Below are 17,409 nucleotides of genomic sequence, written 5' to 3' on the forward strand. Positions count from 1 at the left end.
CAAACACTTCATCCACACAAAACTTCAACAGAAAACTCGGTAAGATCCGTTAGTATAATAAAGCAAATCACTACTATAGGTACTGTTGCAAACCAATTCATATTTTGTTTTTGCATTGTGTCTACTGTAATATAGCTTTTTCATGGCTTAATCCACTGATATAAATTGAAAGTTTCATCAAAACAAGCAAACTATGCATCAAAAACAGAATCTGTCGAAAAACAGAACAGTCTGTAGCAATCTGAACATTCACCATACTTCTGGTACCCCAAAAATTCTACCAAAATTAGGAAAAATAAAAAATTTGTACAGAAAGACAGTGCAAAACGAATCAGAACAGTTTGACGTTCCAGCAAAAAATGTAAAATCGCGCACTACAGACAAAGTTTCTGTCCTGCACCGTACAAACCAACAAGCATTGTAAACATCCTAAAGGCAAACCTTAGCACATTATTTTTATAATACAATGGAATTTTACAAGGGGATAATTATTTTTGATGAAAAGTTTCTGTAATTAAGATTCACAAAGTTTCCGTGAGCATGAACAAAGTTCAAGGAGCTCCCCCACTTCAACAATGCTTGTCTCTCTCACTTTCACTTTCCTTTTTGAAAAATTTTAGGTTCCCCTCTTAATTTTTTTTGTTTTTAAACTTTATAAAAGCACACAAAAGAAATAAATGACTCTCTAAAACTTCCGGGTCTCCCTGGCAGCGCTTTCTTTAAAGCCATTAAGCTAGGCATATAGTGCTCAAGTAATGGATCCACCCGGATCCCAAGGTATATCAAAGCCAATTTTAATTAACAATGATTTGTAATTTAGTAGTGGGCACAAAGTAACATTAATCAAGCAATGACGATGTCTAACTCTCTTCCTATGCATCGGCATGTCATAAAAGAACAATTCATGCACACCAAGTAAAGACCAATGCATAGTATAAGCAGTTTCTTGCAATTCTATCGTGTTGGAAACATAGAGAGGTGGAGATATAGTTCCTCTCTCATAATAATTGCAAGTAGGAGCAGCAAACACATGCATATTATATCTATCAAAATCATCATGTCTAGTAGTAAAAAGCAACCCATCAATATAATCCTTAATAAGCACAAACTTCTCCGATATAGTGTAGTTTGGAGAATTCAAAAAGATAATAGGACTATCATGCGTGGGTGTAATAGCAACAATTTCATGTTTAACATAAGGAACTATAGCAAGTTCATCTCCATAAGTATAATTCATATTGGCATCTTGGCCACAAGCATAGCAAGCATCATCAAAAAGGGATATTTCAAGAGGATCAACGGGATCATAATAATTATCATAATAATCATCCTTCGGTAAGCACGAAGGGGAATTAAAAAATGTATGAGTTGAAGAGTTACTCTCATTAGAAGGTGGGCACGGGTAGCTAATCCGCTCTTCCTCCTTTTGTTCTTCGCTCTCCTCATCATCTTTTTCATCCAATGAGCTCACAGTTTCATCAATTTCTTCTTCCATATACTCCTGCAAAATATTAGTCTCTTCTTGGACAGCGGAGACTTTCTCAATAAAAGCATCAATATAGGAATTATATTCATAATTCTCATAGCAATATTTCAATATAGAAAAAATTTCAGGCCTATAAACATCATCATCAAAAGCTTCATACTTTTCAAACAAAGATTCAATTTCATAAGCAGCCTTAAAAGCAACAAATTCTTCTATTTGTTCCACATCATAGTAATCATATATACCTCTAGCATAAGAAGCCAAGGTTTCATTATCATTAAATTCGCATGAAAAGGGAAGGTGTGGAGCCTTCATCCTAGAGCAACAAGTATAATCATATCTCAAGCATAGATCCCGAGCATACCAACGCAACATATAAATTTGATCCCATAATAGTTTCCCTTTTTGTGTCAAGCGATAATCCCTAAAGTATTCACGTTGATCCAACATTACTCCCATTATAAAGTTGCATAGGGTTTTCTCAGGATTATCAAAGTAGTACATAATATTTTTCACATAATGATCATCGAGGGTTTTAGGAGGTCCCCCTTCTCCATGAGTAGCAAGTACACCTAATTTTTTTGGTATTTCGTGTTCCATATCCATAACTAAAGATAGAGAACAACTTAGAACAGCAAATAAAAATTACTTAGTGATAAAGCAAACAAGCACACACGAGAATATTCACCCCACGCTATGACTCCCCGGCAACGGCGCCAGAAAAAGATCTTGATGACCGCAAGTATACGGGATAGTGGCAGCCTCTTTCGATAAGTAAGAGTGTCGAACCCAACGAGGAGATAAAGGTAGAACAAATACTCTCTCAAGTCCTATCTGCCACTGATACGACTCTACGCACGCTTGACGTTCGCTTTACCTAGAACAAGTATGAAACTAGAAGTACTTTGTAGGTGTTGTTGGATAGGGTTGCAAGATAATAAAGAACGCGTAAATATAAACTAGGGGCTGTTTAGATAAAAATACAATAAAGTAAATATAGCGAGTGTGGGAAAGTGGTGATAGGAGTTGTGGAATTGTCCCTAAGCAATTGACTACGTTACTAGACCGGTAATCACTATTGCAATTTTATTTGAGGGAGAGGCATAAGCTAACATACTTTCTCTTCTTGGATCATATGCACTTATGATTGGAACTCCAGCAAGCATCCGCAACTACTAATGATTCATTAAGGTAAAACCCAACCATAGCATTAAAGTATCAAGTCCCCTTTATCCCATACGCAAACAACCTACTTACTCGGGTTTGTGCTTCTGTCACTCACGCCACCCACCATAAGCAAATCATGAACATATTGCAAACCCTACAGCGGGAATCCCTCACGCTTGTGCGACACAGAGGGCACAATAGGACAGCACCAATAATAAAACATGCAATTCAAACCAATCATAGCAATTCATCAATTACCGGTAGGACAACGAAAATCTACTCACACATCATAGGATGGCAACACATCATTGGATAATAATATGAAGCAGAAAGCACCATGTTCAAGTAGAGGGTACAGCGGGTTGCGGGAGAGTGGACCGCTGTAGATAGAGGGGGGAAGGTGATGGAGATGTTGGTGAAGATGGCGGAGGTGTTGGTGTAGATCGCGGTGATGATGATGGCCCCCGGCAGCGCTCCGGCGCCACCGGAAGCAAGGGGGAGAGAGCCCCCCTTCTTCTTCTTCTTCCTTGACCTTCTCCCTAGATGGGAGAAGGGTTTCCCCTCTGGTCCTTGGCTCCCATGGCGTGGGAGGGGCGAGAGCCCCTCTGAGATTGGATCTATCTCTCTGTCTCTCTCTGTTTCTGCGCTCCCTGATTCTGCCCCTTCACCGTTTCTTTTATATCCGGAGATCCATAACTCCGATTGGGGTGAATCTTTCGCCCAGATTTTTCTCATAAAATTAGCTTTCTTGCGGCAAAAGAAGAGCGTCAACTGCCTTACGGGTGGCCCACGAGGGTGCCAGGTGTGCCCAGGGGGGAAGGGCGCGCCCCCTGTCTCGTGGCCACCTCGGGCACCGTTTCGCGTTAATTCTTTCTCCGGAAAATCCCAAATATTCCAAAATAATTCTCCGTCCGTTTTTATCCCGTTTGGATTCCGTTTGATATTGGGTTTCTGCGAAACATAAAACATGCAACAAACAGGAACTGGCACTGGGCACTGGATCAATATGTTAGTCCCAAAAATAGTATAAAAAGTTGCCAAAAGTATATGAAAGTTGCATAATATTGGCATGGAACAATCAAAATTATAGATACGACGGAGACGTATCACATATAAGAGCCACTTCAACATTTTCATCATGGTCTTCTCCTCTCGACCCCCAAAGAAAAGAAAAGAAATAAAACTATTTACACGAGAAAGCTCCCAACAAGCAAAAGAAGAACGAGAAATCTTTTTGGGTTTTTCTTTTAATTATTATTATTACAGGCATGGAAAGTAAACTAGCTAAAAGCTACAGCTAATTTTTTTTTGTTTTTCTTAAGGTTTGCCAAACACACAAGAAGAAAGCATAAAAAGGAAAATAAACTAGCATGGATGGTACAATGAAAAAGTATGAGCACCGACAACTGGAATGAGTGTGTGAACATGAATGTAATGTCGGTGAGAAATACGTACTCCCCCAAGCTTAGGCTTTTGGCCTAAGTTGGTTTATGGCCACGGCTGGCCTGGCGGATATCCGAAGTTGTAACTGGGGTTGTACTGAGATGGAGCCTCGGGTTGCCACTGGTTGGCAATCTCCTCCGGATCCCACTGGTAAACATACTGTCATGAAGGATCAAATTGTGGTTCCGGCTCTGGCTCTGTAGCTGGTGTGGGGTTTTTGTAGGCATGAATGGCCTCCGGCAGAACAAGGTACTTGCCTACAGATAAGTCAAACAAGGAAGGAGCAGGCAAAGTAATAGTCTCAGGGTGATTTTTATCAAATATCAGCTTGTACTTAAGCATCTTTTCCTTATTCTTAACGATAAAATCATGTGCTACCATACTCTTATAGTTCAGAAAAACAGGAGGCAGCAACTTTTCTTCTTTCTCATAATGCCTAATAGGTATGTTAAAATGTGCAGCGAGGCGCGAGGCGAAGATACCTCCCAAGATGGGGCCCTTCGTACGGTTAAGATTTAACCGCTTTGCAACAATAGCGCCCATACTAAATGTGTCATCGCGGAACAAGGCATGGCACAAAATAACAGTATCAGGGGCACTAAGGTTGCCACAGTTTCTGCGACCAATTAAGCATCTACTAGCAAATATTGCAAAATAACGTAGAACAGGAAAGTGTATGCTAGTAATTCTTGCATCGGAAACCTTCCTCGTTTCCCCTACAGCAATTGTATCAGTGAACCCTTCCACATCGTTACGATGTGGCTCCTCTACGCTGCCCGTAAAGGGCAACTTGCAAACCGCACAAAAATCATAGCGGGTCATATCCTTATACTCATCATATAAAAAAAATCCACCGAAGGTGGTGACCTCTTAGCATGGAAATGAAAATTTTGCACAAAGATATTAGTGAGTAGGAGATACTGTTCACGTTGGTCGCGGAGGAAGTCGGTGAGGCCTGCATTCTCAGCCAACTCATAAAAATCATCATAAATCCCGGCTGCTCTCAAGAACTCATCACAAGGCCATTCACACGGCTGAACCTCCGCAGTGCGAGGAAGATTATATTTGGGCCTCTTATCTTCTTCACTTTGCTTATCCTTCGAGCTTCGGCTCGAAGAGCCCCTCAAAAATCTCTTCATCATTTTCTGAAAATTTCTGAAATTTTTAGTAACTTCAAAATAAAAGTGAACCAAACTCAACAAGATTGATGGCAACTACTCCCACAAGTGCCTAGAGACTATATCATGCATTAGAACTACTTGGGACCAAATAAATTTGACATGCAAGCTCAAGAACAGGGTCACCTAAGCAGCAAAAATTTGCAATGAATAAAGCACTAGAACAAAAACTAATTGGACCATTGAAGGAGTCACATACCGAAGAACAATCCCCCAAAGCAGTTTTGTGAATGGAGCTTTGAGCAAGGAGATCGAAAATCGCAGCAAAACGAGCTAGAACACGAGTTTGAGCTAGGTGGTGATTTTTTATGGAGGAAGACGAAGTGTGTGGGTGCAGGAATAAGTGGAGGGAAGCCACCAGGGGCCCACGAGGCAGGGGGCGCGCCCTGGACCCTCGTGGCCAGGTGCTAGCTCCTCTTGATGTGTTCTCAGTGCCAGGTATTCACAAATATTCTAGAAAATATCATATTTCATTTTCGGGGCATTTGGAGAACTTTTATTTTGAGGTATTTTTTATTGCAAGGATAATTCAGAAAACAGACATGAAATACTATTTTTGCTTTATTTATTCTAAATAACAGAAAGTAAAAGGAGGGTACAGAGAGTTGTGCTTTCTAACTTCATCCATCTCATGCTCATCAGAAGGAATCCACTAACAAGGTTGATCAAGTCTTGTTACCAAACTCATTCCGAATCGCATGAAACCGGAGAATTTTTGAATAGCACTAGGTTACCTCAACGGGGATATGTACGTCCCCAACAATAAGAATATCATATTTCTTCTTGACAGTAGGAAGAGGAAATTCAAAACCTCCAATAGTAATAGTTGGAATTTTTCCAATAGAATTGATACTGTGGACTTGAGGTTGTTTCCTTGGAAAGTGTACCATATGCTCATACCATTAACATGAAAAGTGACATTGCCTTTGTTGCAATCAATAACAGCCCCTACAGTATTCAAAAAGGGTCTACCAAGAGTAATCGACATACTGTCGTCCTCGGGAATATTAAGAATAACAAAGTCCGTTAAGATAGTAACATTTGCAACCACAACAGGCACATCCTCACAAATATCGATAGGTATAGCAGCTGATTTATCAGCCATTTGCAAAGATATTTCAGTAGGTGTCAACTTATTCAAATCAAGTCTATGATATAAAGAGAGAGGCATAACACTAACACCGGCTCCAAGATCACATAAAGCAGTTTTAACATAGTTTCTTTTAATGGAGCATGGTATAGTTGGTACTCCTGGATCTCCCTGTTTCTTAGGTATTCCACCTTTAAAAGTATAATTAGCAAGCATGGTGGAAATTTCAGCATCAGGTATCTTTCTCTTATTTGTAACAATTTCCTTCATATACTTAGCATAAGGATTCATTTTAAGCATATCAGTTAAACGCATACGCAAAAAGATAGGTCTAATCATTTCAGCAAAGCGCTCAAAATCCTCATCATCCTTTTTCTTGGATGGTTTAGGAGGAAAAGGCATGGGTTTCTGAACCCATGGTTCTCTTTCTTTACCGTGCTTCCTAGCAACAAAGGCTCTCTTATCATAACGTTGATTCTTTGATTGTTGGTTATCAAGATCAACATCAGGTTCAATCTCTACATCATTATCATTGCTAGGTTGAGTATCAACACAAACATCATCATTAACATTATCACTAGGTTCATGTTCATTACCAGATTGTGTTTCAGCATCAGAAATAGAAATATCATTGGGATTCTCAGGTGTGTCAAAAACAGGTTCACTAGAAGCATGCAAAGTCCTATCATTTTTCTTTTTCTTCCTCTTAGAAGGACTGGGTGCATCAACATTAGTTCTCTGAGAATCTTGCTCAATTCTCTTAGGGTGGCCCTTAGGATACAAAGGTTCCTGAGTCATTTTACCCCCTCTAGTCATAACTCTAGCAGCATTATCGTTTCCCTTATTATTTAATTCATTGAGCAAATCATTCGGAGCTTTAAGTACTTGTTCTACTTGAGTGGTAGCCATAGAAGCATGTTTACTAATGAGTTTAAGTTCACCTTTAACTCTAGACATATAATCACTCAAGTGTTCAATCATGTAAGCATTGTGCTTTAATTCTCTACCAAAATAAGCATTGAAGTTTTCTTGCTTACCATAAAATTGTCAAACTCATCTAAGCATTGGCTAGCAAACTTAGTAGGCGGAATTTCAGCTTTATCATATCTATAGAGAGAATTTACCTTTACTACCTGTGTCGGGTTATCAAGACCATGTATTTCTTCAACAGGCGGCAAATTAAGACCATGTATTTCTTCAATAGGAGGTAAATTCTTAACATCTTCAGCTTTAATACCTTTTTCTTTCATAGATTTCTTTGCCTCTTGCATATCTTCGGGACTGAGAAATAGAATACCCCTTTTCTTCGGAGTTGGCTTAGGAGTTGGTTCAGGAAGTGTCCAGTTGTTTTCATTAGTCAACATATTATTCAATAGCAATTCAGCTTGATCAACTGTTCTTTCCCTGAAAACACAACCAGCACAACTATCCAGGTGGTCTCTGGAAGCATCGGTTAGTCCATTATAAAAGATATCAAGTATTTCATTTTTCTTGAGAGGATGATCAGGCAAAGCATTAAGTAATTGAAGAAGCCTCCCCCAAGCTTGTGGGAGACTCTCTTCTTCAATTTGCACAAAATTATATATTTCCCTTAAAGCAGCTTGTTTCTTATGAGCGGGGAAATATTTAGCAGAGAAGTAATAAATCATATCCTGGGGACTACGCACACAACCAGGATCAAGAGAATTAAACCATGTTTTAGCATCACCCTTTCATGAAAACGGAAATAACTTAAGGATATAATAGTAGCGAGTTTTCTCATCATTAGTGAATAGGGTGGCTATATCATTTAATTTAGTAAGATGTGCCACAACAGTTTCAGATTCATAGCCATAAAAAGGATCAGATTCAACCAAAGTAATTATCTCAGGATCGACAGAGAAATCATAATCCTTATCAGTAACAAAGATAGGTGAAGTAGCAAAAGCAGGGTCATATTTCATTCTAGCATTCACAGACTTTTCTTTCAGCTTAGCTAATAATTTCTTAAGATCAGATCTATCGTTGCAAGCAAGAAAATCTCTAGCAGTTTCTTCATCCATAACATAACCCTCAGGCACAACAGGCAACTCATATTTAAGGGGAGAATCTTCATCATCACTTTCAGCAATATTATCAGTTTCAATAATTTCATTCTCTCTAGCCCTAGCAAGTTGTTCGTCAAGAAATTCACCTAGTGGCACAGTATTATCAAGCATAGAAGTAGTTTCACCATAAGCATCATGCATAGTAGAAAGTGGCATCATCAATAACAGGCGGCATATCAGAATTAATAGCAGAAGCAGGTTTAGGTGTCGCAAGTTTACTCAAAACAGAAGGAGAATCAAGTGCAGAGCTAGATGGCAGTTCCTTACCTCCCCTCATAGTTGAGGGATAAATCTTGGTCTTCTCATCTTTCAAGTTCCTCATAGTGACCAGCAGATATAAATCTCAAGTGACTCAAAGAATAGAGCTATGCTCCCCGGCAACGGCGCCAGAAAATAGTCTTGATAACCCACAAGTAGAGGGGATCGCAAAAGTTTTCGAGGGTAGAGTATTCAACCCAAATTTATTGATTCGACACAAGGGGAGCCAAAGAATATTCTCAAGTATTAGCAGTTGAGTTGTCAATTCAACCACACCTGGATAACTTAATATCTGCAGCAAAGTATTTAGTAGCAAAGTAATATGGAAGTAACAGTAACGGTGGCAAAGGTAACAGTAGCAGTTTTGTAGTATTTGTAATAGTGGCAACAGAAAAGTAACTAAGCAAAGAGCAATATGGGAAAAGCTCGTAGGCATTGGATCAGTGATGGATAATTATGTCGGATGCGGTTCATCATGTAACAGTTATAACATAGGGTGACACAGAACTAGCTCCAATTCATCAATGTAATGTAGGCATGTATTCCGAATATAGTCATACGTGCTTATGGAAAATAACTTGCATGACATCTTTTGTCCTACCCTCCCATGGCAGCGGGGTCCTATTGGAAACTAAGGGATATTAAGGCCTCCTTTTAATAGAGTACCGGACCAAAGCATTAACACATAGTGAATACATGAACTCCTCAAACTACGGTCATCACCGAGAGTGGTCCCGATTATTGTCACTTCGGGGTTGTCGGATCATAACACATAATAGGTGACTATAGACTTGCAAGATAGGATCAAGAACTCACATATATTCATGAAAACATAATAGGTTCAGATCTGAAATCATAGCATTCGGGCCCTAGTGACAAGCATTAAGCATAGCAAAGTCATAGCAACATCAATCTCAGAACATAGTGGATACTAGGGATCAAACCCTAACAAAACTAACTCGATTACATGATAGATCTCATCCAACCCATCACCGTCCAGCAAGCCTACGATGGAATTACTCACGCACGACAGTGAGCATCATGAAATTGGTGATGGAGGATGGTTGATGATGACGACGACGACGGATTCCCCTCTTCGGAGCCCCGAACGGACTCCAGATCAGCCCTCCCGAGAGAGTTTAGGGCTTGGCGGCGGCTCTGTATCGTAAAACGTGATGAATCCTTCTCTCAGATTTTTTTCCTCCCCGAACGCGAATATATGGAGTTGGAGTTGAGGTCGGTGGAGCAATAGGGGGCCCACGAGGCAGGGGGGGCGCGCCCCCCACCCTCGTGGAGAGGGTGTGGCCCCCCTGGTCTTGATTCTTTTGCCAATATTTTTTATTATTTCCAAAAATATTCTCCGTGAAGTTTCAGGTCATTCCGAGAACTTTTATTTCTACAGAAAAATAACACCATGGCAATTCTGCTGAAAACAACGTCAGTCCAGGTTAGTTCCATTCAAATCGTGCAAGTTAGAGTCCAAAACAAGGGCAAAAGTGTTTGGAATTGTGTTTTGTCGACGGGCAAAAGTAGATACGACGGAGACGTATCAGCGGCTGGAATTGTGTTTTGTCGACTATAATATTTGGGAATTTATAGAGCTGAGAGGCGGTGGAGGAGACCCCCGTGGGCCCCATGATACATCAGGGCACGCCAGGGGCCTCTGGCACGCCTTGGTGTCTCGTGGGCCCCATGGGCCTCCCCCTCTGGTGCTTCCTTGGCTCCCAAGTTGTCTTCTGGTCCAAAAAAATATCAAAAAAGTTTTGCCGCGTTTGGACTCCGTTTGGTACTGATATTCTACGAAGTAAAAAACAAGCAAAAAACAGCAACTGACACTGGGCACTATGTCAATAGGTTAGTCCCAAAAAATGATATAAAGTTGCTATAAAATAATTGCAAAACATTCAAGAATGATAATATAACAGCATGGAACAATCAAAAAATATAGATACGTTGGTATCAGTTTGTAACCCACGTTAGCACTATAGTAAGTAGCTATAGTGCTGGTTTGTAACCTGCACTACCGCTATACTAAGTAGCTATAGCGCGGGTTTGTAACGAGCGCTACTGCTATTCCTTTTTTTCCTTTTCTTTTTCTATTTCTTTCCTTTTTCTTTTTCTTTTCTTTTTCTTTTCTTTTCTTTTCCTTTTCTTTTTCTCTTCCGAAAGACGACCGAGCTAGAACCATATGTATATGCATGGTGGGAAGGGGACACAATGTATATAACTAAGGCGATATATATTACATCATTTGACCGATGACGGTTAAGTGTGTATAAAAAATAGGAACATATATATAAATGATGGTTTCTCAGCGTCCACGTTGTCATTTCTGAGTGAGCTTCTTTCCTTTCTTGTTCGTTGTCGAATAATTGAGTCCCTCGTTGTGACTTTTCCTTTTCCATGGAGTACGATTTTTCTTAGGTAATATAGTCTTGCTTCTTCTTTTGACATATGCTTCATCGTCATCATCATCTTCCCTCATCGAATCGCCGTACTGGTCGTAGTCTTCCTCGTTAGCGACTCCATCCATTCCGACGATGCTCCTTTTGCCTTTCCTCATGACAACACGACTGGGATTGCTCGGGTTTGTTATGAAGAAGCATTGTGTCACGTGCTTAGCGTCTACCCATGGCTCAGTTTTGGCGACGACGTTTACGGTAGCTACGCTCTTCGCGTCGGGTATAGACATGGTAGTGAAATATCGGTTTTCTCTTTCGACGGCCTTAGTCCATTTGACACGGAACATCGCCGTACTGTGCAGTCTAGCGTAGTTAAGCTCCCAGATCTGTTCGACCCTTCCGTAGAATCTTTCACTTGCGCCGTTGTCGCTACTCATTCATTCCATCGTCACCCCTGAGTTCTGGTAATCACTGTCTATGTCTTTGGCCTCTGTGTAGAACGTGTATCCATTGGTATCGTATGCCTGATAGGTCGCGAGGTTGGCCGCGGGGCCATGTCCTAAGGTGTGTATGTGCAATCCGTCAGCACTGCCCTCTTCTGGGGGATTAGTAAGAACATGCTCTTTGAACCAACACAAGAAAGTGGAGTTCTGCTCTCTAGTAACTTCGGTGTCCGTCTTGTTTAGCCCCTAGTGACGGTACTTCTTTGTGATGGTTTCTTTGTGCAGTGTCATGAAAGGATCTACCACGTCTAGCGGTCTAGGTGATGTAGCACTACTAAGTTTGCTATGTCAAAGTCGTTGCGTCGACCCGAGTGGTCCACATGCACTTCCCTCCGGCCGTTCGTGTGACCTTCTCCTCCGAGCCTCCCAAGGTTCTTGTTGACAGGCAAACCAACAACAGGGTTTTCGCCACCTAGATAATTCTTGCAGAAGAAGATGTACTCTTGGGTCAGATAGCCCTGCACGATGCTTCTTGTAGAACGCTTCTACTACGGGCAGGCCCAATTGGTGAGGATGGGACCATCGAGGCTTGCATCTGTCCATTTGTTTTTGGCCTTCATCTTTAGAAGTTCGAGCGTGAAACTCAAGCGGGTCACCTCGGGATCGCAACCGTCATACAATGGAGTCTTCGAGTCTACCTCCAGTTGCGCCAGCTTGGCCTCCTCTCCAGAAGCAGTTCTATTGCTAGTCGCATTCTTGTGAAGCATGTCTCGAACATGAGGGTCCTACACGACTGAACTTAGTCGCGTCGAAGACTGCTGCGTGTCCGCCTCTTCTCTCTGCCGTGTACGGCCTCTTCCCCGCCGTGTCCGGCCTCTTCTTCGCCGCCATGTCCTGCACCCTCATCTTCGGGTCCATCGGGTAATCTCTTCGTCTGGCCCACGTGGTTATTTCCTGCCATGTGGACGTTCTCATCATCTTCAATTATCCACCGAGTATAGCCATCCACGAAACCATGCATGAGCAGGTGCGCCTTCAAACTGCCATGCTCAAAGGGGTCCAAGATGACGATTACTTTGCATCTTCTACACGGACATAAAATCCCAGTCTGGCTATTTGCATACATGTCGTGCATCACAGATCGCAACCATATTTCCACCACCCTTCCACTTACCTTCATGATTGCCTGTGTGGTATAATAAGCAAAAGAATTATTACCATGCATGCATATGCATACATCAAAGTCATACAAAAATTCGGCGTGACCTTCCCTAAAAATAGGACATATAGAGTGTGCCTGAAATTCGCCAAAACGAGAATAAATCGACATTTCGGCAAAACATAAGCAACTCATGTCACACACGATTCGACAAATACACATAGGCGACAACTCATGCCACACACACATTCCCACCATCATAGCGGAAACACACATATTTCCATTCTTGCAAAGCACAACTTTTTACTCACCTGTCGTCCTGGGAGAGGGATCGAGCACACGGTGGCATGCCGGTGCCGCTATCTAGGGATCAAAAGTAGTGGATCTAATTGGAAGGATATGCTCTACCTAACTAGTGGAGAGGGAGGGAGAGCTAGCTAGTGAGACAAAAGTAGGAGTGGGGAAAGGGAAGGAGGGAGAGACAAATAAAGTGAGGAAGAAGCTAGAGAGAAAGAGAGGTCATTAATGAAGGAGATGCTGGATGGGGGCATTAATGGGGAGAGAAGAGAGGTACTCCCTCCGTCTTGGTTTATAGGGCGTGCATGTAGTTCTAGGTCATCCATTTGACTAACTAAATATGAGTTATATGCCACAAAAAGTATATCATTGGATTCTTAAGCAGATGTAGTTTCTAAACATATATTTTTCATCACATATAATATATATAGCTAGTTAAATTCTCAACCTAGAACAACATGCATGCCCTGTAAACCGAGACGGAGGAAGTAGGAGAAGGAAGAGAAATAATGAGAAGAACTAAGTGAGGGAGGTAGAGGAGGGAGAGAGGAAAGGGGAAGAGGAGGGTGGGAGAAAAGGTGGCTGCTATGCATAGCAGCGGCGCGGGATAGGTAATTGCGCTACTGCTAAGTGAAGGAAATATGCCCTAGAGGCAATAATAAATTTGTTATTTTATATTTCCTTATATCATGATAAATTTTTATTATTCATGCTAGAATTGTATTAACCGGAAACTTGATACATGTGTGGATACATAGACAAAACACAGTGTCCCTAACAAGCCTCTACTAGACTAGCTCGTTAATCAAAGATGGTTAAGTTTCCTAACCATAGACATGTGTTGTCATTTGATGAACGGGATCACATCATTAGAGAATGATGTGATGGACAAGACCCATCCGTTAGCTTAGCATAATGATCGTTTTAGTTTCATTGCTATTGCTTTCTTCATGACTTATACATGTTCCTCTGACTATGAGATTATGCAACTCCCGAATACCGGAGGAACACCTTGTGTGCTATCAAACGTCACAACGTAATTGGGTGATTATAAAGATGCTCTACAGGTATCTCCGAAGGTAGTTTATATATGGGCCTTATGGGCCAAGAGGGGAGACACACCAGCCACAAAGGGGCTGGTGCGCCCCCCCCCCATATGGGCTGGCCAAATTGGAGAAGGAAAGGGGAAGGAAGAAAGAAAAAAAGGGAATAGGTTTCCCCCTTCCCCCTCTTCCCTTCCTACTCCGAATAGGAATAGGAAAGGGGGGAGGCCAAATTGGGAGGTGCCCAAGTAGGATTCGTCCTACTTGAGGCGTTCCCTTGGCTGCCTATCCTTCCCTCCAACCTATATATATAAGGGGGGGCACCGCTAGAACACACAACAAACATTGTTAGCATTGTGCGGCACCCTCCTCCACAGTTTACGCCTCTGGTCATATTCACGTAGTGCTTAGGCAAAGCCCTGTGTGGATCACTTCACCATCACCGTCACCATGCCGTCGTGCTGACGAAACTCTCCCTCGACACTTTGCTGGATCAAGAGTTCGAGGGACGTCATCGAGCTGAACGTGTGTTGAACTCGGAGGTGACGTGCGTTCGGTACTTGATCGGTTGAATCGCGAAGACATTCGACTACATCAACCGCGTTAAACTAACGCTCCGCTTTCGGTCTACGAGGGTACGTGGACACACTCTCCCCCTCTCGTTGCTATGCATCTCGTGAGCGTAGGAATTTTTTTAATTGCATGCTACGTTTCCCAACACTAAGTTCTATAGCAGTAGCGCATGTCCGTGTGCCCAGACTGCTGCTAAGTGGGGTCCACCTGCTGGCACCGTGCACACATAGCTGTAGTGGTGGGCCACCGACACACGCTACTGTTATGGGACTAGTAATAGCGCTGCTTCTTGTAGAACGCTACTACTACGGGCAGCCCCGATGAGTGAGGATGGGACCACTTAGCAACAGCGCTGGTCTGCCCACCCGCGCTACTGCTACTGTCCTACATGTAGCGCTGGTACTGGCCACGCGTTACTACTAAGTAGCAGTAGCGCTGCCCCATAACCCCGCGCTACTGCTAAGGTTCTATCTATAAGCTTTCTCCTAGTAGTGGAACTATCACAAATCTTTCAGTGTGAAGTTGGTACGATGTCATTCACCTATCTAGGATTGCCAATGGGGACGACCAAGGCTACCATCATCGACCTGATGCGATTGTTGATAAGGTGGAAAGGAAACTATCGTCATCCCTTAACTTGCTCTCATATGGCAGTAACTTTACAACCCCTAAACTCTGTTCTAACCGCCACAGCCATATACCCCATGTGCACGATCAGGTTCCCCCAAGCTCATAGAACACTTGGATAAAATCCATAGAAGATGCTTGTTGAGGAAAAGGAAAGAACAAGGTGAAACCTCTAATTCACTTGCTGCATGGGGCCTTATTTGTCATCCAAAAAGCATGGTGGACTTGGGATCATCAACATTAAAGTGCATAAGCGGGGCTAATGCTGAAACACTTGCACAACTTTTACAACAAGAAGGTCGTGTCGTGGGTCGACCTCATCTGGTCCACATACTACGATGTTAAAGTTCCTCATGCTTACGATATGTGCGGGTCGTTCTGGTGGAAGGAAATCTCCCAACTACTGACATCTACAGAGGGTGTTAGAGATACGACAGGAAAATCAACTTGCTGAAGAACGAAAACAAGGAGGGGACACAAAATTTAACGTGGAAAACCGCTCCAACACGAAGGGGGAAATCATGGGCGCCAGCCAGCCAAACTTCACTATATCGGGGGAGGTTACAAACACCTGGGATTTACAACTAATCAACTCATCATGTGCGGCGGCTTACAAGATGTATATATAACACAGGTGACCTAGGTCAATATTGATCCATACCCCCACCACACACACACCCAGGCGTCCCTGTCAGGGGCGTGATACATCCATTTTGCATCATGTTTTCCTACTGTTATTTATAATGTTTTTATGCATAATAATGCTTTATGGAGTAATTATAATGCATTTTCTCCCATAATATGCAAGGTTTACACAAAGAGGGAGAATGCCGGTAGCTGGAATTCTGGACCTGAAAAGGCTATGTTAGAGTTACCTATTCTGCACATCTTCAAATGAGCTGAAAATTTACGGAGAATTATTTTAGAATATATAAAAAATACTGGAGAAAATAACTACCGGAGGGGGGCCACCTGGTGAGCATAAGACACCAGGGCGCGCCAGGCCCCCCAGGCGCGCCCTGGCGGGTTGTGCTTAGCCCAGCCCTCCTCCGGTGCCCATCTTCTGGTATATAGGTCATTTTGACATAGAAAAAAAAATAAGAAGAGGACTTTCGGGATGGAGCGCCGCCGTCTCGAGGCGGAACTTGGGCAGGAGCACTTTTGCCCTCCGGCGGAGCGATTCCGCCGGGGGAACTTTCCTCCTGGCGGGGGAAATCGAAGCCATCGTCATCACCAACAACCCTCTCATCTTTGGGAGGCCAATCTCCATCAACACCTTCAACAACACGATCTCCTCTCAAACCCTAGTTCATCTCTTGTGTTCAATCTTTGTATTGGAACCTCAGATTGGTACCTATGGGTGACTAGTAGTGTTGATTACATCTTGTAGTTGATTACTATATGGTTTAGTTGGTGGAAGATTATATGTTCAGATCCATTATGCTATTTAATACCCCTCTGATTTTGAGCATGATTATCATTTGTGAGTAGTTACTTTTGTTCTTGAGGTCACGGGAGAAATCTTGTTGCAAGTAATCATGTGAATCTCCAAACGAAGAAGCTTGACATGGAGGAGGTCGTGAAGAGGAGGAAGCTTGACATCGAGGAGGCCGCTCAACTCAAGAAGCCCGAGATCGAGGCCACCAATGCCGAGACCAAAGAAAAATAGGCGGCACTCATGTTCATGAGCGTCGACAAGAACTACATGTCACCGGAGAGGAAGGCTCGGTTCGCGAACCAGCAGATGTTCGCCCGCAATGGCCTGAACTAGGTGAGACCACGACCCTGATGGCCGTCCATTTTGAAGGATGTCAAGTGTGTCGGCCACTGGCTTTGTTGCCAGCCCCCAAAACATGTCCATTTAGAAGGCTGGCTCGTGTGCCGGCCGTTGGCTTTGTTGCCGGCGTCAAAAACATGTTCATTTTGAAGGCTGGCTAGTGTGTCGGCCGCTGGCTTTGTTGCCGGCATGAAACTTGGGTGCCAATTCCGTAAGCCAATGGCTTTATTGCCGGCCGGCATGAACGGGCGTGAACGCGGCCGCTGGCGTGAACTATGGCCGCTGCCATTTAGCTACATCCTTTGTTCTTTTCATATTTGCATGCACAATGGACGAGATGCGGCCGAAGATGCGATAGCACGTTGGGTGCACGGCCAAC

This window comes from Aegilops tauschii, chromosome 7 (assembly GCF_002575655.3).
Source record: "Aegilops tauschii subsp. strangulata cultivar AL8/78 chromosome 7, Aet v6.0, whole genome shotgun sequence".
Classification (NCBI taxonomy): Eukaryota; Viridiplantae; Streptophyta; class Magnoliopsida; order Poales; family Poaceae; genus Aegilops; species Aegilops tauschii.